This window comes from Rhipicephalus microplus, chromosome 10 (assembly GCF_043290135.1).
Source record: "Rhipicephalus microplus isolate Deutch F79 chromosome 10, USDA_Rmic, whole genome shotgun sequence".
Lineage (NCBI taxonomy): Eukaryota > Metazoa > Arthropoda > Arachnida > Ixodida > Ixodidae > Rhipicephalus > Rhipicephalus microplus.
In genome coordinates, this window is record NC_134709.1 from 1,145,353 (window position 1) to 1,168,895 (window position 23,543).

At 45.3% G+C, this 23,543-nt stretch overlaps 1 long non-coding RNA gene across 3 annotated transcripts; it reads right to left on the reverse strand.

Moving 5' to 3' along the window:
* Positions 1-7,895: 7,895 nt before the first annotated feature.
* Positions 7,896-18,375, reverse strand: LOC142774513 (uncharacterized). Of its 3 annotated transcripts, XR_012886424.1 has the most exons (5): positions 18,136-18,375; positions 17,088-17,217; positions 16,783-16,958; positions 15,968-16,194; positions 7,896-15,912 (listed from the first exon to the last, which is right to left on the reverse strand). It is a non-coding gene; the product is annotated as an uncharacterized LOC142774513 (long non-coding RNA). The 3 variants fall into 3 exon arrangements; XR_012886425.1 differs by lacking the exons at positions 16,783-16,958; positions 17,088-17,217; positions 18,136-18,375 and having other exon boundaries at positions 7,896-15,504; positions 15,799-15,912; positions 15,968-16,773; XR_012886423.1 differs by lacking the exons at positions 16,783-16,958; positions 17,088-17,217; positions 18,136-18,375 and having other exon boundaries at positions 15,968-16,773.
* Positions 18,376-23,543: the final 5,168 nt, after the last annotated feature.

Sequence of the window (23,543 nt, forward strand, 5' to 3'; positions counted from 1 at the left end):
TCCAAACAATATAAACAAACAGACAAAAAAAACTTGCCCACAATCACACTTCGCCATCATCTCCGTGAAACAGTTCGGACAAATATTCTCGCTAAGTAAACAAATGCTGATTTGTAATCAACTAGTTGAAAACAAAATTGTTCGAAGGCGTTATTCTCGTGCTCACGCAGTTAACAAGGCGCTGAACGGAACAACGTGAGAGCGGTACTCACTATTTCACTTCGAGTGCTCCACAATATGAATCAACAGGTCCAGTCTTCAGGATGGTGCACCTTCGCAATAATCAGCACTGACAGAGCACACTGGTGGAGCACACAGCGCAGGCACATTTCCAACTAAACATCGACTAATAAACTCTACCGATCGAGAAGCCACGCGCACCACACGCACACACACGGGAGGGTTTTTCGCCAGCGCACGCAGTGATGTCGATCCCTTTCCCAGCGCTGTGCGCCCGGCACGCAGCAATACCGGGCAGCCAAGGTTGTCTAGGCGACGAGACTTCATGGCGTCGGTGAGCTCTCAGGCCGGCTAGATGCCGTTTAACGCTAGCTCCGACCCTCTGCTGATAGCGTGGGCACTGCTTTTTTTTTCTTTTTTTTGACGGCAGCGATCTGTTCCGTTATACTTGTTCTTTAACAGTGCATCTTAATCGCAGTGAACTTTGTGACGGTGCAGTGCGGCCAGCACGAGCTACTAGTCAGAACGCGCGTTTGTAATATTCAGGAGCAATGTTTAGCGCACCTTCACCTACCTAATGTAGTGAGTTTTGGTAAAAAAGCTAAGCTGATGCTTTTTGCTTAGCTCTATAGGTATTTAGGGACTGCACATTCAGGGTCACGCAGGCGGTAGTTTATCAGCACTTTCAGTTCGGTAAAGACATTGAAACATTGCATGCATCGGCCGTCACACTATTCGATGAGAACATATTGACACGTGCGTACTGCTAGGAAGATGAAGACGACAGCGCATACGTGCATCTGCACGCTTTTATGCAGCAAGCAATAATAAGAAAGAAGAGGAACGCTCTGGCGCGCAGTAAATTATAATACTGACCTGCTGCTACTTTCTCAACCTGTTAATTACTACTTCTGTCTTCACGTTGCGGCAATACATTTGTACTTAGTTTGCAGTCCTTGGAGCAAGACCACGGCTGAGAATATTTCATCAATGCTGTTTTCTCACTACCTACAAAGTCAAGGCTTTGCACCGAAGCACGCCTGCTGGGGAAGGTACATAAATTAAGAGAAGGGGATCCACAAGAGAGAGAGAGAGAAAAAACTTTATTAAAAGGTCAGTCAATTGCTCAGGCATGGCCCGTTGCCCCTAGCTGTCGGCCGGAATCTCTTGGGACGCGGCAGCAGCAAGGGCTTGACTGATGATGTCGCGCTGGACGTTGGGATCTGGGCTGCAGAGCAGGGCCTCCCAGGATTCTACAGTGCGAGAACCATCGTTTCGACTTGGACATTTCCACACCATGTGGACCAAATTCGCTACCTCATTACAAAATTTACACTGGGACTGGAAAACTGCGGGGTGCCACTTGCTGTAAAGTGCGTGGTTTGGAAAAACCCCGGTCTGTAACTTTCGCCACAAAATCTCGTTTTTCTTACTTAGTGAGTTGTCCGCTCTCGGGTACACTTGCCGATTCAGCCTGTAGTGTGCGATGATTTCTTGGTATGTGCGCATATACTCGCTTCTTTGTTCGGTAACTTGGGAGGTTCCAGGGGTCGACCGGTAGGTGAGACCTCGGGCGACGGAATGAGCCTCCTCGTTCCCTCTAAGGCCTTGGTGAGCTGGAGCCCAGACAAGCAGAATCTGCTCTTTGGGTACTCCTACCATGTTTAATATACGGACGGCAGTCTCCGTCACCCTTCCCGATTCGTAATTTCTCACAGCGTTTTTGGAGTCGCTGATGACCACCCTGATCCCCTTTTGGCTGATGGCCAAAGCTATGGCCACTTCCTCGGCCTCTACAGTCTCGACACCAAGTACTGTGCAGCACGCAATTAGGCCACCATCTCCCCTGACCGCCACTGCCGTGTGTGCCGCTTTGCTTTCATATTCCGCAGCGTCTGTATACGCGACGTCCTGTCGACCAGTGTACCTAGATTGTAATGCCTCTGCCCTGGCTTTACGCCTGCCTTCGTGAAAGTTAGGGTTCATATTTCTGGGTAGCGGAGGTATCTTTATCCTGTCCCTGATCTGTATCGGTATGTCTTTTGAACGCGCTTGCTCACGCGTGGGCTCATAGCCCAATCTCTTTAATATTGCTCTCCCCGTTTTAGATCCGAGTAGTCTTTGATGTTGTGCAGTCACAGTAGCCTCAATTAGCTCATCGAGTGTGTTAGATACCCCCAACTTCATAAGTCTGTCAGTTGACGTGTTTGGGGGAAGTCCGAGCGCGACTTTCACACTTTTCCTGATAATGGTGTCGAGTTTGCCCCGCTCCGCTTGGTTTAATTTTAAATAAGGTGCCACGTACACTATCCTACTTATTATGAAGGTCTGCACTAATCTAAGAAGGTTCGCCTCCTTCATCCCAGCATGCCTGTTTGCTATTCGTCTGATGAGACGACATGTCTGATTAGAACTGGCTTCCAACCTAGCAAGAGTTTCAGAATTCCTGGGATCCACAAAAAAAAAACGGAGAAAGAGAGAGAACTAGAGAATGCGTTTCGGCTTTCCTGAGGAGAGCTTTGTTCGCAATTTAGTCCACAAGGCTCCCATCATTGTGAGCAAGGCTGCGTCAAGGTCACCGAAATGTCCTTATTCTGCATTTTTCCTTGTGGTCGGTGTCCTCTTCCTAATTTCCGTGACGCACCCTCAAGGACACATGAAGAGGAACATTCGCTACAGTAATTAAATAAAACGTGCCTGCTAAAAATACATGACGTCAATGTTCGTTTTTAAGGGACCTGATGGCCAGCTGACGTGGTGGTTATGGCTAAACAACTGTGCTGTTGTTGTTTTTTTGAAGGTGGTGGAAGTTTTATCTCCAGCTTTAAAAGCTTCGATCTTAAGGGGGACGGGGGAGGGGGGGAATGTTCTATGCATGGCTTCACCAATGTGCGCAACATTACCTTGTTCAGGCAAATCAGTGTACTTTGTGAGTGTTGACTAATCACGCAAATGACACAGATGAAAGAAACAGGTACAGGAGAATTGGCACTTACTTTATTGGACAAGCAGCCTCCTATTGTATCTCCCGTCTTATAGTAGTTTGTGTGCTTTATCGATCAAAACTGCGTTTCAGTCACATTGCTTCCTGCTTCGATTCATTGATAGACCCGCAAGCAGCTAGTAGTAGGAGCCTTGTTGGTATCAAGATGGTTAATGTATACTAACAGTATAAGCAAAACGGCCCGAAAATGTCGTGCATTTGTAGCCTTGTAGGCACGTGTGCTCAGATTTGGGTGCACATTAAAGAACCCGAGGTGGTCGAAATTTCCAGAGCCCTCCACTACAGCGTCTCTCGTAATCATGTGGTTTTGGGACGTTAAACCCCACATATCAATCAATCATTTGTAGCATTGTTCATAACACCCAAAATATAGGAGTGTAAATGGGGTGTTTGTTCACGAACACCTCAAATTCAAAAAATGCAGTGCAAAAAAGGTGTTCATGTGGGTGCTTTTAATGCGTACACCCGTTTTACACCTTTTAGGGTCTAATTTTTTAGTGTGTACGTAAACATGGCGGCGTTGTCGAACGCCTGCTTCGAAGTGATTTCGGCGTAGTTGTAGAAAGATTCACCTTATTCGCAGCAAACGACGTTTCAAGTGGCTTCACTTGCCTTCAGATATAGCTTCGACGACCGAGTATTACGGATAAGTTGGCGTAGTTTTTGAGATAGCTTCCCATTTCGAACGCATCTAGGCCTAACTACAAGATTTGTGCAAAAAATCGGTAACATAAATGTTTTCGCGTGTGGGGCGTGGTTCATATTTATTTATTTTTATTATTCTAAAATAAACTTCTAACAATGTTTCGCGCGGTGGCATAGGCTAAAATTCTCGTTTTTTTTCTTTTTCTCTGTTTTTTAACTTATTAACCATCCGATAGGTGGTGCCACCGTCTCAGCTGGGGCACGTAAACAACGCAAACGCTATCCCAGTAAGCTATCAGACGTTGTCCACCTCGAACGTTTACTGCACGGTAACGCCATTCCCTTAACCACCGCTATCACGCTAACGGTAAGCTATAACTGTCTAATGAGTGCGCGAACGCGTAGTAGCGTTCCACGGCTGTCGTCTACTCGATGGGCTGACCGCGGACACAAACGCATGCGAAACACCGGCACATTAGCCCCGCATTTCGTTGCAATTCACGGGGAAAAAACGAAAGAAAGACGCGCACATTTCCTTATTGCGTCTCATTATTTATCTCGTGTTTTATTCATATATTCAAGCAACAAATTACACAAACTACGCATGCCATGTTAAATATCTTAAGCCATGTTACGTGGTATACTGTTGACAACGTCAGAGCACCGTTGTCTATGTAGATGACCAACGTCACTACATTGCCGTGTACGTAGAGCCATTCATACGCGCTTGTCATGCCCTCATTCTCTCGGCGCACGCCCGCAAAAGGAAGGGGAAGCAGCGTTCATCTTGAAATTTGACACATTTGCAGACGTGATCATCAACGCCTCGCTCTACGCATTGCGCTTGTCAGCTCAGATTGTCAAACCCTTTAACGCCGCGTAATACCGAATTTAGTATATGTGAAGCTAGCGAAACAACTGCGAGCGCATCATGAGTCTGGCATGTAGTCATGTTCTCACATGACCCGCATTTCATGATTATCACGCTTGCGCCTGTCATATACCTTCATCTTCCATTCACGTCACGTGATACCAAATCTCGTATATGTGAAGCTAGCGAAACGACCGCGAGTGCACCAGTGGTGCCTTTTATGACTTTTACACGTTAGGGTCTGTCACGTATGTTCACCATTCAGTCACGTCATACCATAGCAGTTTTGCAATATGTCATGTGAACGTAACCACCGCAAGAACAGCAAGACCATGACATGTAAATCATGGCATTCGTGAGATAAATGTCATGATTTTCATGTCATGAATTGTCACTTATGCTCCTGATACAGTCATGTTACGATATACCAATTTCGGTATAGATGCTATCATCGAAGCGGACAGACAGACAGACAGACAGACAGACAGACAGACAGACAGACAGATAGACAGATAGATAGATAGATAGATAGATAGATAGATAGATAGATAGATAGATAGATAGATAGATAGATAGATCTAAGCTTCGCATTTAATAGTACATACGCAAACTAGATAGGCTAAAGCCCCAGTGAATCACAGGGAATATACAGTGTGAAGAGCGTAGTCCGTCCGGCAGGGTGGTGGCATCCACTGGCACGAGCCAGTGCCAGTGGGTGCCAAGACGACGAGAGCTAGACGGATACGTCTAGCTCTTGTGATCAGTCGTAGCTGAGGCCGGGCTAGACAGCAGCGCCTACCATTCCTCTCAAGTTTACAAGCAATTTCAGCAGGTATCCCCCAAGGCAGTATCCTTTTATTCTGCGTATATATTAAAGATATTGTAAACATTGACGCATCTGTGAAGTATGTTATATACGCAGTTGACACAACCTTACCTCTCACTGCTCAACACTATAAAGATTTAATCAATGACGCAAACCAGGTATTATTAAAGCTAGCGTCCTGGACATGCAATAATTTTTTAAAAATTAAACTCTTCAAAAACGAGAGCTGTTCACTTTAGGCCTAGAAATAAACCACCACCTTTGCATGCCCCGTTAATGCTCGGCACCTCGCAACTTCAGATAGTACGAAGTGTTCAATGTCTAGGTGTAATCTTTGATGAACATATGTCATGGAATTCCCACATTGACAAGCTGTCTTCAAGTTTATCCAGAATAACTGGAATCTTGTCTAGGGTGCGTTTCCTGCTTCCTAAAGAAGTTAAACTTCTCATCTACAAATCGTTGTTTTTGTCACACATATATTATTGTCATCTGGTTTGGGGCACAACAACATTAACGAACATTCACAAATTACATGTCATACAGAAAAGGGCAGTTCGCGCCATTGCAGATGTTCCGTATGGAAGTCGCGTACGTCACTGCTTTTTGAAGAAATGAACTTATTAACCCTACCAGATTATTATCCAACAAGTATTATGAAACGCTATTACGCAAGACTGAAAAGTGATAACTTTTTGGGCACACTTGCTAGTATAAACCGGCAAACCCTTTTTTTATAACACTCGTCATGTTCACACGTGGTTTCTTCCACACACGCGCACGAACTACGGCAAGGAGATGCTGCGCTTTCTATTACCGTTCCATCTGAATCAACTAACACTGTAAACATATTGCTAAAGATGCGTTTTTGTCCTACCTGTGTAATGCCATTGTACTTCTTTTTTCATTTGTACACTCTCATTGATTTTTTATGTGATTATCAAAATTGAAGTTGGTACATTGTTTTAAAGGTTTATTTTTGGATCTGTTTCACTTGCATTTTCTGTCTATATATGTTTATATGCAAATATTTATGCATTACTTTACAGCACCATTATGCATTGCTTTACAGATCTAATTGAGCGACATAGTTGTTGTCTGATTCATTTTATACTATAATGTACACTCGCCTATCCCTGCCACTTTGCACGGGGTCATGGTCCTAGTCAAGCCCGTGAAGAGGCTTTTTGACCCCGGCCCTCAGCATCCCAAATGATGGTATGTTGTAAAATAAAAAGTTCCACCAGGTGTGTCGTGCTAATCTCCGTGCTCTTTTGTGATCTAATATTAAAGTCAGCAAGAAAGAACACGTGACGCGAAAGAGTGGCAGAAAGCCGCACATTGACGAAGTCGCTGAGGCGATGGAGAAGCTTGGTGATCAATGAGTGCTCGCCCTCACTGACAAAGAAATTTTTCTCTTGGCGGCGGCATCTTCCAACCCGTGTTACGCTCAATGCACGCGCATGCGCAGATGTGGACTTGTTTGCTTTTTCGTCCATGTACGCGCAATGAATATTGCGTTGGTGTATAAACAGTTTCAGTGGCACGTACAATCAGTTTGCTTGAAAGATTGTGCTGGTGTGTCGTTTGTTTTTTTTTTTTTGCGCAGTAAAGTTCCTTTTTCAGTTTCAAGAGAACGAACAATGGAAGGAACGAAGCAAACAGAAAGGGAGGAGAATGTTAACCAGAAAGACCTTACAATGGGAGATTAGAGAAATGCCATTTAAAAAAAGTGTAGGGAATGTATTAAATGCTATGTATATATGACGAAAGAGAAGTGGACTGCCCGCGACATTCGAATAACGCGTCTCCGCCAAGTGAGATGTACTTAATTGGGTAGCAGCATCTAAACCTTAGTCAGCACTGCTGCATGACGGCGAGTTGAACACTCGTTTGTTCCACACTCGGGGGCGTTATTTCCAGGTCACAGGTTCGGTCCGGGCTTTTCGTCATTTTTTCACGTCTACATTACATTTACTACTATGAAAGTCCTCTTTTCACGTCTACATTACATTTACTACTATGAAAATCCCGTACACTTTCCTCGGCATCATTGTCTGTAAGTTCTAACCAATAGTTTGTCTCAAATTTCTCCTCCTTTAGTTCTAGTGCTACAGCATCCTAATCACTGCCAGCTGGTTTCGAACAAAAATCGGTTTTGTGAAATCAATATCGTCTATACAACTCGCGTAACAAAACTGAACACTGTTTCACGCATTCATCCCATACCGCGGAGGAGAACCGAGTGCGCGCCTCTGTCCCACGGGGACCGGCGGCGGGTTCGATCGGCCCGATTGGCTCCAGGAAAAGATCACGTACGCCGGGCAATCGACCAGTGCAAGCAGAAGTGAATTCAGGAGACCACAAACGGGGCTTCTTCATCTTTATTTCAGGCAATCGGGGATTCTTCCCCTCAATAATTCAGACCGGAGACGCCCAGTGGCCGCAAAAATTAGGCGCGCCTGATCTACGTATGTAGACGCCCGACGATTACGAGGCGTGCGTTCTTGGCCCGCCTCGGTAATCGTCTTGCGCCAAGAATGTCTTTTCGCGGTAAAGCGATCAAACTGTAGCGAGTCAAGACACGAACGTCAGCCGAACACACGCACAACGGCGGGAAAGAAAACTTATCTGTCCATGCAATATACGGATCTGGCAGACCTGGGGGTTGTATACGTGTAAGATGACAGTTAAGCATTGCATCTTTACGCAATTTGATCGTTGGCTGCCTCACGCTACCGCGATATGCCACGCCCGTTTCGCCCTTCGTTAGACTGCATTCATAAATGTTGGCGTGCACTTACACTCATCATCGTCGTCGTCATCATCATCATCACTTATTTTCCCTTTAGGGCCCCTGACGGGGTATTACATAAGAGGGAAGGGGGTCGAACAAGGATACACAAAGGCAATTCCAGACCAAGAACATAAAGTAGGTTAAAATTCAAGAATTAAAATTACAGGGCAATAATAAAAACAGAACTCGTTATACAACTAAAAGCATGATTTTAAAAAAATGAGAGAACGGCAACTGGCTACGCAGAAATTACGACGGTGCGGTTGTAAAATGAGTTTCTAGTAAGGTTTTAAGCTTCACAGTATTTCGTTCGTTGGCTATTGGATTTGGAAGCCGATTCCAATCCTCAATTGTTAACGGGAGGAAAGATTTGTTAAAAGCGTTGGTTGAACCTTTTAAATTTTGGACACTCAAAGAATTGAAGAGACGGCGCGATGTTCGAATTGGTGGGAAAAGCAGGGAGCCATGTAAGTAAGAATAATTGAAATACAGTTTGTGAAATAAAAAAAAGGCGTGCTATTTTTCGTCTAAGATCCAGAGATGTGAGAGACAGTAATGATTTTATAGTAGTAACACTTGTGCGGAAATTGTATTCGGAGGTTATAAAACGAGCCGCGCGATTTTGAATGGCTTCAATGGCGTCTATTAAATAAGATTGGTGTGGATTCCAAATTGGAGAGGCATACTCGAGTTTATTACGGACATAGGTTTCGTAGACGAGTTTACGAACTGAGGCCGGTGAGCAAGACAGGGATCTTCTGATGAAACCTAATGTTTTGGATGCATCGGCAGTAAGCTGTGCGATATGGTCAGTCCATGTTAGTTTGGTGTTGATGAGAACACCCAGGTATCGGTACGATTCTGCTAGAGCGAGATGGTTAGACTGCAGGGAATAAATAAAATTTAAGTTTGAACGCTTACGGAAAACTTGCATAGATTTACACTTAGAAATATCAAGTTGCATCATCCATAAAGAACACCAATTTTCAATTACATTTAAATAATTTTGGAGCGCAAGTTGATCAGAGCCATCACATATACGGCGATAAACGACACAATCGTCGGCAAAGAGACGTATCGAAGATGTAACACTTGAGGGAAGGTCATTAATAAAAATTAGAAAGAGGAGAGGGCCAAGGACGAAACCTTGAGGTACGCCAGATATTACATTTGTAGTCGAGGAACAGTGACCTCCGATGACTGTGTAATGGGATCGATTAGTGAGGAAGGCTTGTATCCATGACAGTATGAGCGGGTCTAGATTTAGGGAGGAAAAGTTAAGCGTAAGTCTTTGATGAGGAACGCGATCGAACGCCTTTGAAAAATCGAGGAAGATGACATCTGTTTGAAATGAAGAGTCAAGGTTTAAGTGGAGGTCCATTGTTGTGGAGTTGTTTTCAAGATGGGTTACCACGCTAGAGTATATTATGTGCTCAAGCAGCTTACAAGGTATATAAGTTAAAGAAATCGGACGATAATTTGAAGGAACGGACCAATTACCCGCTTTAAATATTGGAGATATGCTGCTTAGCTTCCAGTCATGCGGAAGCGTACTGTCTTTTATCGTTTGCGGAAATATTATTTCTAATATTTTGCTGGAACACGTTCGCGTACCTTTAAGTATTTTATCTGTGATTTTATCTGATCCCGTGGCACAAGATATTTTTTTGTTTTTCTATTAGTTTAGCGATTGCCGAGGAAGTAATGCTAATCGGAAGCACTTTGGAGAAATGGAAGCATTTTGGAGAAAACTTTGGAATGACGGGATGGTGCAGACAGGTTATTCCAGTCGATGTCTAGAAAATTGAAGTCACCACATATGAAGTAATTGGCAGGAGGAAAGCGGCAGCAAATATCAAGCAGTGAATATTAAGAAGGAAATGATGTATTTACGCAAAGAATTTTATGATTAGTGTCAACAATGTAATGAAACATTAGAAGATCCGCTAAGCAATCTCTTGCGTTCCATTAATTTCTGGTTTTAGTGCAACGTGGGAGTATTTGAAAGGGACCTTATATGACGATAATCAGCGAACTTGTTGGTGTGTTTCACAAAACAAATATACTTCCGCTTCTTGTCTCACTCATTTTTTTTTTCACGCGGCGTAAGTCTCACCTAGCTTATTGGAAGCCGTAAAAACGACATTCACGCCGTATCTGCTTCTACTTTCTTTAGCCTGTGACACACGATACGTCTCCTCCCACCGCTTTCGGTAACCGACCTTAACAAGACGGACGACTTCAGTGACGATGGCGTAATGAGGATAACCGAAAAGGCTCGTAACCCGTGCTTTGCTGCCACTCATTTCTCTCGCAAGGCTTGGTCAGAGTGCAGTCGAGGCACGATAATATCCAGGGTTTTACGTCCCAGAACCACAGCCGCCGTAGTGGAGGGAAACTTGGATCACGTGACATCACACGCGCCTCCTTCGAAATGCGACCGGAGCCGAGCACAGCACAACCTTGGAATGCTTCGACAAGAAGTTTAATAGCGCTTTTGAAGATACTGTTAGCATGCGTAGTTCTTTTGAAACATTAAGGAGATTTCTTCGACAAGCCTTCCCCGACCAATTCTTAGATCACCCACGTTATCACAGAAGACCACTACAAAAAGAACAATCACACCAGGAAAAATATCGAGAACTTGCCAAGGGTTTCCCTACGAACGCTTCTATTCTTCTTATCAGAAAAGGACACTACTCAAGAAAAGAGAGCATGCCGGTGGGTTCAGAAGGTGTGTTCTCGTTTTAGTTGCTTGCCTTATGTTTCTCCCACGATGCGCATGCGCTGGACATAATTGAGCCCATATAATTTCGGTTCGAGCAATAAAGCTTTCAGATGTAAGTTGCAATGTTCACTCTCTTGTCCTCGTCTCTTTTTTGCGCTACATTTACGCCGTAATGAATCAGTACCAACTCGCTCGCTTCTCCGTTTTGAAAAAAAAAATCTCAATAAAATTGCCTAGGGCTCCTTCTAAACGTTTGTCAATCTTGCCAAGGTGTAACACTCCAAGAATAGGAGAAACCTTACAAGCAATACAAATGAAAATTCTTTTTAAAATTTTCATGTATTTAAAGTCGACTCTAGTAAGTTAGAAGGAAGGCGTTTATGCACAGAATTCGGGGATTTATATTGGTTCCGGGGTAGCTTGTGTTGTATATCACAAAGTCCGATTCCATAGTATGTGCACATACGTACGCATACACGGATCATGGTACATTTCTTCTTGGCTTGTGGTATTCAAACTCACTATCTTAGATTGCAAATGTGTAACGTGCGAAGTACCTCCGGAGGTTTGTCGTCGTCTCCTGTCCGTCATAGAAATAGGCCACAATGGCTGAGTTTATTCTCGTGACGTCAACGGAGAAAACAAAGCCTTCCCGGTTTGGTAAAAGTGACACTGCATTTTAGAGCCCAGATGAAATGGCGCCATATTTAGAATGCGTACCTTCTGCTGCTAGAGCGGCAACACCCCGAGCTTCATGCAAGCAAACCAAACGCGTAACTTCCCGAGCACGGCTGTGAGCATGCTTGACGCCTCTCCTGGAAATTTGCACTGTATTCTTGTAAAATACAGGCGAGACCTTCCTCAACAGTCTGGAATGTGCATTGCAGTCTGCTGAAACAACTTGACCATGTGCGTACTATTGCGATGGAAAGAAACGCGGGAAGCATGGATTTCGACTCATTCTCGCGAAACTTGTGATTTTAGCCAGCCTCAATGTAGCGCGCAAGAATCCTACTCCGGCTTGCACTCATGCACCGCATCTTTTGCCAGTCATGCCTGGAACTCGGGAACGCACACGCGTTGCGAAAGTGCCGGCCAGAGCAAGACTCCATAGTGACGCCGGCTGGAAGCACAGGCCCCGCCGCGGTGGTCTACTGGCTAAGGGGCTGACCCACAGGTCGCGGGATGGAATTCCAGCTGCAGTTTCTATAGAGGCGCTGTAGGCCCGTGTGCTCGAATTTGCGTGCACGCCAAAGGATTCCAGTTTGTCCAAATTTCTCAAGTCCTCCGCTACGGCGTCTCTCATAATCATATGGTGGTTTTGGGACGTTGAGCCCCACATGTCAATCAACATTGACTTGGCCGTTTGTGGGGCATTATTACAGACCGACGTAAGGCAGCGGTAATTTTTCGTTTGAACAAAACAATTCTTGCTCCGTAACTTAACCAGACCTCTGTTGTAGCACTGTCATGCACGTAATCTATCGATAAATCTTTCTGCTGAACTCTTACAAGGATTTTACATATACTGGTGCAAGAACATGTGCGTACACGCGGTGAACGCAATGTATATGAGCCACTAAGTTTTCCTGACTACACTTACCGGCTGTACAATATTTCATGGTGAACAGAATGAGAAAAAAATGGGAGACCCCACGTACAGTGGGAATCGATGATATGCGAAGCACGAATGAGGAAGGTTGATATGTCTCTTTGAAATAAACACAACGGACGTAGTACGCAGTAAACACAAATAAAATGTTACGCGCACTCACGTATCTAGATAAGATGCAAGTTTATAGTCGCGTGAAGATGGTCCCAATAACATTTGCAATACTAACGCCAGTAGTGGTAGGCATGTAACTTGGGCCACAAATGATTTTCATACTATGATTATCATGTTTGCGCCTGGCATTTGAGTGTGTCGTCCATTCACGTCACGTAATACCAGTCTCGTGCACTTCTACTAGTTTTTCCTGCTGATTGCGATTATCCACTAGCGGTGGAACTCGACATTTTTTTGTTGCGAATGGAAATCTGAAAACACCGCACTGGCACGATTTCCGCGTTGTGTTGTGATGGTCACATACAGGGCTGAATAATTTCTTCCTTTTGTGCTGGTTGTTGTGGCACCCATAAATGGCGCTTTGGTGTCCAGACGACTTCTTGTAACCGGGACCGGCGTGAACAGGCCTTTCTCGCATTTTGAAGTCCCGGAACAGCCGCTTCCTACACGTTCGCACGAGATACCCGCCTTGGCTGTTCAAAACAAAATGGCGTCTGTGTGCGACACCTGGGAGCGAGATAGGCACGCCATAGAGAAATAGAAAAAAAGGTTAAGAGTGGACACCCCCGTAGACCCCAGCGGCCCAATCGACCCTAGCACACCTGGTGGTTGGTGAAAGCAAGTGGCGTGCGCTTCCTGTTTCGGTTTCACCGGAGCAAATTTTGAATTACTTTGCGTAACCGACGTTTGGCTATGACAAAAGTTCATGATTTCAGACCACTTTTCATCGCCCAAATGGATAGTTTTTGTAGGTCGTTTTGATTTAGCGATTCCCTGTTTTGTTTTGTTCAGTGGTTCGTGCGAATTGGTCGTGACGTGATTTTTATTTCGATTAAGTTATAATAAAACGAGATGCAGGTAATGATAATTCCCTACGGTTTTATTCATCGCGCTTGTGTTTTTCTTTTGGAACAAGTGATCAATGTATATATCAGTCAAAGAGAGAGTATCCGCAATGTTTTACTCAAAGGCAAGGTAGAGTCTGAGAATATAAAAAGCACAATCTGACAAAGGTAGACAACAAATGCATCTCGCCTTACAAATAAATTGTAACAAATACAGAGAGAACACAGACAACGCACACATTGCTAGAGTTGGCAGAAGCCGAGAAGCTGGTGAAGTATGACACACCGGGCCAGTGGGTAAGTAAGGATCTATGGCAAAAACACAGCGCACAATGCTGATGAAGAAGGAAGAAGTGACATATACACAGCAATGAAGTCGCGAATCACGCCTGGGGTTAACCGAAATAATGCATAGAAAAAAAGAGTGCACAGAAACCACACGACACAATATAGCAGAAAGGCAAAGGTGCAGTGTGCTGGCTGTGCTTAAGAACAGCTAGTCCAAAATGAAAAAAAAGCAGACTTGATGCCTGCTTGTCCTCAGAAAGGTAGGGCTTTGCAGCTTGTTCACTACGTGAAAGACAAACTTTATACTACAAATTGGCAGGTCTTGTGGCTCTTCTTATGCGTCGCCTTCATCAAAAACATAAGATCCCAAGCGATTTGCGTCAGGGTGTTGCTGTGACGCTTGCGAGCTAAAATAGATTGTAGTCATCACTTATACAGAATTGTGGGCCTTAATTGGTGCTACGAGAGCGGTATTACAGGGCTGATAAATAGCAGAAGGAAACCACTTTGGCTCATTATTTTTCGCAAAGGCTCTACATCGTACGTTATCACTCACAAGCTAAATAAAAATAAAATGGCAGCATCCGCAGCCCCATCAAACGCTACAAGTTTGGGTATTCTTTTGAAAATTTTGATTGGCGAGATGAGGAGGTTGGTGCGAAGCTAAAATACGAAAAGCGTGATAACGTGAACCGTGCCCACTTCAAACTGTGTTCCTTACCCACTCGAAGACATTTCAACAAGCGGTTTTGTTATCGATATATTACTTGAGCTGGAGAGATAAAGCATACACAGTGACCAAGCGACCCACAGTAAAGTGTACAGTTCGCCCGCATTTGCTACAAAAATACAGACAGGATACCCAACATTCTTTTTAAGGTTATGCAAATCACTTCGAGCGAATACACAGTGTCCCTACTCCTCATAGTGGGTAACCTAAACAATGTATGCAACGAAGGAGTGGTTAGTCCAGTTGAACTGAATATAAGCATTTAAGACCATAATGAAGTCTGCTGTAACGAAGTAATAACATAACAAAGCTATTGTAGGATTCGGCTCAACTCGAATACTTTATGTAAACCCGCCGCTAATTGCTAACCTTTGAACTTGTCAAGCTGTATGCCTGAGATTGAAGACTGGAACCTAACCCTATCTAAGTTTCGGTTCACAAAACGCACATGCCAACATAAACGAACCCGGCAAAACATTTTCAGAAACTTCGCGCGACAACTAGCAGAGCAGAAATGAAAATCGCCAACACTTGACAGATGGTGATACAAAACATCGCACACTTTCAGGTGATGTGCAGTGGCCTCAATCATGGCAAAAAAGTGAGATTCAAGTTGTTGTACGTATGCAAAAGCTGCTTCTGATGGCACAGTGAGATTCCCAAAATTTTTGCTGGGGACGTGGTATGCTTTGAGCATTGTGAAATACTGGTGGGTCCGCTGTGCTGCTACTTTGGCTTGCAGATGTTTAATGGTTTGCTTGTACTTCATTGATGGAGACATTGTCGCTGGCACACAGAAACGCACTGCAATAAACAAAAAATGGATGTAAAAGCGAAGAACAACTAATCCCATAAAAGCACTTTCCTCGCTCTTTCAGACCCAAGGTGCACAACTTTCTGTGGTGCAAAGTTTTCGATTCCACTACCTAAAAACAAACCATTCACAATGTTGACAATGCACAAAAAAATGAAAATCACTGAGAGCCCACCCTTACATTTTGTAAGTGCACACGTAGTGTCCTTTTGAGCATAGTTTCCTCAGAATGTCCTAAACATAAAATAGCAGATTAAAAACAGCTGCAATAAAAGCATAGTCACAATTTTCTCTAGGGCACTCAGACGTGGAGCTGTTGGCGGAGACATCTTCTGGAGGGTCTTGTGAAGCTTGTTCAGTGCCTCGGACAGTGCTGTCGGAACAATCTTGCGAGCGGCCTGCGGAAGTCTCAATATCAATCCACTCTGGTGTTGCAGTGAACATACAACTTACCGGTCACATAAGTTCTTTTTGTGAAAACCGAACGACTGGTTAAGGTTTTCTCCGGCAAAACGAAGTCAGCAGAAATTCTTTCACCAGCTACAAGGGAGCTGCCACCTGCAGAGGTTTGGTCAACAGTCAATTTGGGTAAAAAAAAGAAATCGCGACACTGAACGCACCCTGCTCATCGGGGCACCTCAATGTGTGGGAGCCGCTTTTTGAAGCCTCTACCGCAGGTCCTGAAGAAATGAAATTACGACAATGTGTCAGTAAGAGGCTTAAAATAACACAAACTGAAGCTCATCCGCACCTTGCAGTGCAGCTTCTGCACTCATGTCACAGTCACTATTTGAAGCGACGCTCGGAGAACGTGCATATATGTGCAGTTGGTACAAGTTACAAAGCTTGTAGCATGGGGAAACTTAAACAGCTCTTTCAAACGCATAAATTGGTCGAACGTGGAAGAAAAGAGAAGGCACCAACTAGGAAACAAGTAATTTGTGATTTTTGGAATTATCAACAGTGCCAGCTTTCACCGATGAAAGGTATATGTACATGTGCACTCAGGCTTGAAGATAACGTGAAATAGCCATTTAAAGTCTTTCAAAACAAGTTGCGCAGGTCAAGAGCATCAAAAAACGACAGAAATGTAAAGCTGCTGTTAGGAAGGTAATAGCCCACAATTCACAAAATTTAAGACTTTCCAAGTGTTACTTCTATAGTGAGGTTTCTCCATCGGTTACAAAGATCTTCGCGGTTAACTGTCGCCACTGATTCAATACAAGTGGCTGCAATTGCACATATTTGAGTTTCAGTCAATCACTTACATGGTGCAGCTGGTTGCACACTGGGAACAGCCATTCTTGTAAGCCTTGTGTGCCCAGGGTCCATGAAACTTTGAGCAGTAAAATGGTCGCTACAAACCCTGTACGTTGCGTACAATAGGCTGGCCGGCTTACTCAGGAGATCATCGCGTCCAGCATACTGCATCCATGCTTTCATCCTGCATTGGCAATGAACTATCAGCTGAAAGGGGAAGTGCTTGAATAGTGATTTTTTATTGTTACCCTCACTAAGCAAGTACGAACAGTAAGCCTAAAGGCATGCAAACCATACAAAAGCTTTAACACACCTGCCGTCCCGTGGTGTGCGGAAGAAACTCGTCTCAAGCTTCTTGTGGGTTCTGCCATTGTTGAAGCACCACGATACACAGCAGTAGCTGCCGTAGCTTGGACCGCCGGACGACATGGCATCAGCGCGGTCTGAAAATGTTAGTAAGTGGATGCTTCGCTGTCAAATCACGAAAAAGATATGTGCACGTCATAAGTGTACCAACAAACCCCTTTGAATGATTAGCTAATCGATGTACAATACAAAACCAGTGATACATCTCTGACCCATAAAACTCTGACTTACAAAGATATACGTCAAGACCACGTACAAAGATCTTCAGAAGTTTCCAAGCCGCTATCCCTTGTAATGCAATGGTATCGCGGCCTGGGAACTTTAGAACACCTTCGTACGTACGCAGTATCAGCAGTACATTGGGAAGAAAAATCGTAGTTGAAATTTGTGCGGTAAAATTCTATTGGAAACGTCAAAAAAATTTGTGAGCAGCTTGCACTAGTGGCACAAGGCTAGCGAAGAAACGAAGATGGCCACTTAGCTAGTCCAGATTTGCCTCCGGCACACCAAGAATTATTCGTGTTCCGAGCCTTCGGGAAACGCGTCGTGAAGCATGCGAGGCCCAGCGAACGCTTCTCAATATTTTGCACCGAGCCACCGAGCCTATGACCTAGCTGCCCAGCTATGCTCAGCGCACAGACGCTCGCGTCCGTGGCAGACGCAGCACGCGTCGCCTCGGCTTGACGCCGTACCGCCTTTGCTATACTGCATACGTTGCATAATGTTCCCGTCTAGCCGCCGCATAGAGCCACAAACTTTCTTTTTAGCGAACCTCCCAGTCCTTACAAGCTTCAGAAAAAGGTTACAACTGCGTGAATGAAACGCCACGTAAGAAACAAACTCGCACACACGAAGCGCAACGTGTGTGTGTGTGCATCTTTCTATGTTTGTTGCATGGTGTCTTATTCGCGCAGGTGTAACCGTTTTCTGAAAAAAATACCCAACAAGACCAACAACATGTCATTCAACAAGCTTCGCTTGAAAACGTGCCTCACCTGTTATCTCACGCACGAAAACGCCGACGCAGCCGACGTTGACGAAAGCGACGAAAGCTTCTCGCTGTCAGTCATGCATGGGCTTGTCGCTGGGTAGATGGTGTTTATGACAGTGCGGCTGAAGAAAAATAACCGCGTAAGGTGTGTTGAATAAATTATTTTTATGTATAAAGAACATACCAAGTTTGGGCGTATAATTATTATTTTGTGAAAACAATTTTGTTGCATTGATTATAACTGTTTTTTTTTTTGCGCTTGCGCCCTCTGACGTTCGGTGAGAGCACTAGTTCGTTACATAGTCGTGACCCAATTCCTGAGGCCAGGTTTCGCGGAGTGTCCTCTCTTGTCTTCTTCTTTCTCTATGGGCGCACTCTGGTCTATATGTGTGTTCCCTCCTCCCTGCCTTTTTATTTTGTGTTCCCTTCCGGTATTATGCGCATGCCCCGCATTGCTTCGCTATTGAGCGACGAAATGCGGCGGTCTACTTTCCCAAGACACCTTTGGTGAAGCACAGTGCTCAGTTTGTCACCTCCGTCATGATAAAAGCGAACCAGCACGTTTCTACCAGCCACGGTCGATCGAATTCCGACCACCGCACTTGGCGAAAATGCTTGAGACACGGTGCACGTTAAAGGTGGTCGAAATTTCTGGAGTGGCGTCTCAAATCATGGGAGACGCTCTAGGTGCCGACCAGTGCGGACGCGCGAAGATCGGTTCCTGCTTTCAAAAATGCTTTCCTGTAGTATTCACGAATTTGTCGCCGAGTTTTTACTCTCATCGTGTGCCTAAGTTCTTAAGAGATCAGCAGATACCACCTTTGTGCCGGTGAGTGGACTTTTAAAACGTTTTTTTTTTTGGGGACATTTTTACACGGCAACGCTACCGGGGGATTTAGGCCTAACCAAGGAGGCGATTGTCGCCGATGCGCCGGCGCGGCGCCAACGCGACTCAACGCTCTGCGCGTTCCAGTATCTGCAACCACGGCCGGACTCGACGCTCCTTCCGCACGCTCCTTACGGCCTTCTCAATACCGGCGCCGCGCATATATTTTTTTCTGACGCGTAGAGGGCAGCACCACCTCATTGTAAGCTCCGCCGGCTCCCCGCGTCGCCGACTGCGACTTTTCTTGACTGCGTTCGATGACCTTGGGTAAACAATGCATCAGACACGCTAACTGCACTAGCGTAGCCATGGTTTATTGTTGCGTGCCGCTGTGTAAGTCACAGCAAGGGAAGACACCGGGTGTGTCGTACCACCAATTTCCTAGCGATGAGGAACTGTGTTCGAAGTGGAGGAAAAATGTTTCACGTGAAAACCTCGTCATCAATGACAAGTCCGCATCGACTGTAGTGTGCAGCAAACACTTCACGGAAAATGACTGTTCCCGGATATCGTATCCGGAAACTGCGTCCAGGAGCCGTGCCCACGGTCTTCGATCAGTATCCTTCGTATATGGTCTCGGCTACGAAGAGTCCGCGTAAAGAACCTGCAGCGCGTGGCCCCTCGGCCACCTCGGCTCCTCGACAGCCGACGAAACGGAAAGCGGAGTCATCGCCGTCTACCTACGGGAAGTTCTAGTCCACCTTCATCATCATCATCAGCCTGACTACGTCCACTGCAGGACAAAGGCCTCTCCCATGTTCCGCCAGTTAACCCGGTCCTGTGCTTGCTGCTGCCAATTTATACCCGCAAACTTCTTAATCTCATCTGCCCACCTAACCTTCTGTCTCCCCCTAACCCGCTTCCCTTCTCTGGGAACCCAGTCAGTTACCCTTAATGACCAGCGGTTATCCTGTCTACGCGCTACATGCCCGGCCCATGTCCATTTCCTCTTCTTTTTTTCAACTACGATATCCTTAACCCCCGTTTGTCCCTTAATCCACTCTGCTCTCTTCTTGTCTCTTAAGGTTACACCTACCATTTTTCTTTCCATTGCTCGCTGCGTCGTCCTCAATTTAAGCTGAACCCTCTTTGTAAGTCTCCAGGTTTCTGCTCCGTAGCTAAGTACCGGCAAGATACAGCTGTTATATACCTTCCTCTTGAGGGATAGTGGCAAACTACCTGTCATAATTTGAGAGTGCTTGCCGAATGTGCTCCACCCCATTCTTATTCTTCTAGTTACTTCAATCTCGTGGTTCGGCTCTGCGGTTATTACCTGCCCTAAGTAGACATAGTCTTTCACAACTTCAAGTGCACTATTACCTATCTCGAAGCGCTGCTCCTTGCCGAGGTTGTTGAACATTACTTTCGTTTTCTGCAGATTAATTTTAAGACCCACCTTTCTGCTCTCCTTGTCTAACTCCGTAATCATGAGTTGCAATTCGTCCCCCGAGTTACTCAGCAATGCAATGTCATCGGCGAAGCGCAGGTTACTAAGGTATTCTCCATTGACTCTTATCCCTAACTGTTCCCATTCTAGGCTTCTGAAAACCTCCTGTAAGCACGCGGTAAATAGCATTGGGGAAATTGTGTCCCCCTGCCTTACACCCTTCTTGATTGGTATTCTGTTGCTTTCTTTATGAAGCACTATGGTAGCAGTTGATCCCCTGTAGATTTCTTCCAGAATGTTTATATATACTTCATCTACGCCCTGATTCCGCAGTGTTTGCATGACGGCTGATATTTCTACTGAATCAAACGCCTTCTCGTAATCTATGAAGGCTATGTATAGGGGTTGGTTATACTCTGAGCATTTCTCTATTACCTGCGTGATAGTATGAATGTGGTCAATTGTTGAGTAGCCTGTTCGAAATCCTGCTTGTTCCTTTGGTTGATTGAATTCTAATGTTTTCTTTACTCTGTTAGCAATTACCTTTGTAAATAGCTTATATACTACAGAGAGCAAGCTGATCGGCCTGTAATTCTTCAAGTCCTTGTCATCTCCTTTCTTATGTATTAAGATGATGTTAGCGTTCTTCCAAGACTCTGGTACCCTTCCCGTCAGGAGACACCTCGTAAACAGGGTGGCTAGTTTTTCTAACACAATCTGTCCTCCATCTTTCAGCAGATCTGATGTTACCTGATCCTCACCAGCAGCCTTGCCCCTTTGCATGCTCTCCAAAGCTTTTCTGACTTCTTCGATCATTACTGGTGGGGTGTAATCTGGGTTACTGCTAGTTCTTATAGTATTAAGGTCGTGGTTGTCTCGGCTACTGTACAGATCTCTGTAAAACTCCTCCGCTATTTTAACTATCCTATCCATATTGGTAGTTATTTTGCCTTCTTTGTCCCTTAGTGCATACATCCGACTTTTGCCTATCCCAAGTTTCCTCTTCAATGCTTTGACACTTCCTCCGTTTTTCAGAGCGTGTTCAATTCTCTCCATGTTATACCTTCTTATATCGCATACTTTACGTCTATTAATCAACTTCGAAAGCTCTGCCAGTTCTATTTTGTCTGTTGTACTTGACACTTTCATGATTTGACGCTTCTTAATTAGGTTCTTCGTTTCCTGGGAAAGCTTGCCAGTGTCCTGTCTAACTACCCTGCCTCCAACTTCCACTGCACACTCCGTAATGATACTCGTCAGATTATCATTCATTGTATCTACGCTAAGGTTGGTTTCATCACTAAGAGCCGAGTACCTGTTCTGCAGCGACACTCTGAATTCCTGTACTTTCCCTCTCAGTGCTAGCTGATTTATTGGCTTCTTGCGTATCAGTATCTGCCGTTCCTTCTTCAAGTCCAGGCGAATTCGAGACCGCACCATTCTATGGTCACTGCATCGTACCTTGCCAATCACTTCCACATCTTGCACGATTCCAGGGTGTGCACTCATTATAAAGTCTATTTCGTTCTTATTTTCGCCATTAGGGCTCCTCCATGTCCACTTGCGGTTTTCTCGTTTTCGGTAGAAGGTATTCAAAATCCGTAAATTATTGCGTTCTGCGAATTCTACTAGTAGCTCTCCTCTGGCGTTTCTACTACCAATGCCATAATCTCCTACTGCCTGGTCTCCAGCCTGCTTCTTCCCTACCTTTGCATTAAAGTCGCCCATCACTATAGTATACTGTGTTTTTACCTTACTCATTGCAGATTCCACGTCTTCATAGAAGCTTTCAACTGAAGCGTCATCATGGCTGGATGTAGGCGCGTAAGCCTGTACTACCTTCATCTTGTATCTTTTATTCAGTTTAATTACGATACCTACCACCCTTTCATTAATGCTATAGTATTCCTCTATGTTGCCAGCTATGTTTCTGTGAATTAGGAACCCCACTCCCAGTTCTCTTCTGTCTGCCAAGCCCCTGTAGCAAAGGACGTGCCCATTCTGTAGCACCGTAGCTAGTCCACCTTACGACAAAATAAATATTGCTTTTCTCTCTGAATTTTGTGCGCTGTAATGGATTACGGTTGCTTGTGACAACACGCGTGTGCGAAAATCAGGGAAAGCTGCCGGAATGGTTGCGACTGGGTAAGCGGTGCTCTCAGAGGTCGACTATACCATTTTAACCTCATCACATGCAACGACCGAGCTTTATTGTGTGGATAAAACGTTTATCTTCAAGAATTCAGGCGCCGCAGTTGGTTCTGTTCCTCGTACTCAGCGCTGTTATGATGGCCATAGCGCTGTGGCGCGCACACTGCGCCCGTGAACGCGCCTGGAGGCGGCGGAGCAACAGTGGTCTAGCAGCGCCACCCCAAACTTGCGGCGGCAGGCAGCAAAACGCCCCAATGCAAAGGCCGTAAGGGGAGCGCCGGGGAAGGAGTCGAGTCCGGCCGTGCTGCAACTGAGAATGGAATACCAAGTAGATGGAGAGGACATCTCTCCAGAGGATTGCACGGAAGAAATGGGTTGGAAGGAAGCCGAAACGAGACGCTCAAGGAATAAGCAAGCCGCGGTTAGCGTTCCTGCTGCCAAGGGTTCGACCGAGGCCGGCGTTGCGGGAGACGCTCGAGCCAGTCCTAGTAGGTATGACACCAAGCATACAATCGTGCGAGCTGGACGCATGCCGCCACTACCTAAGGACTTCAGCAAAATTGTGCTACGACCACGTGGAGGATTAAATATCTCGAGAATTGGCACTGGAGCCGTGGCAGACGCGATAGTACTGGCGGCCGGCGTCAAAGAGGAAGAGGCCATGCAGGACATCATCTGTTCCAACTTGCAGCAGAACATTATTGTGGCAAGCACTCCGGACCAAGACAGAGCTTCAAGATACCTCAAGGTCAAGCAAATTGACATTGGAGGCAAAGTTTTCGAGGTTAGCGCGTACTCCGCGGCACCCCACGACACTTGTAAAGGAGTGATTCGCGGGATCCCCGTAAGCGATACTCAGGACATTTTGACCCGAAAGATTGTGAACGCGAACAACCCGCTCGCGCTGCAGGCCAAGAGAATCAAAGACACCGGGACAATCGTCATAGCGTTCGAAGGACACAAGGTGCCCAGATTCGTCAGATATGGA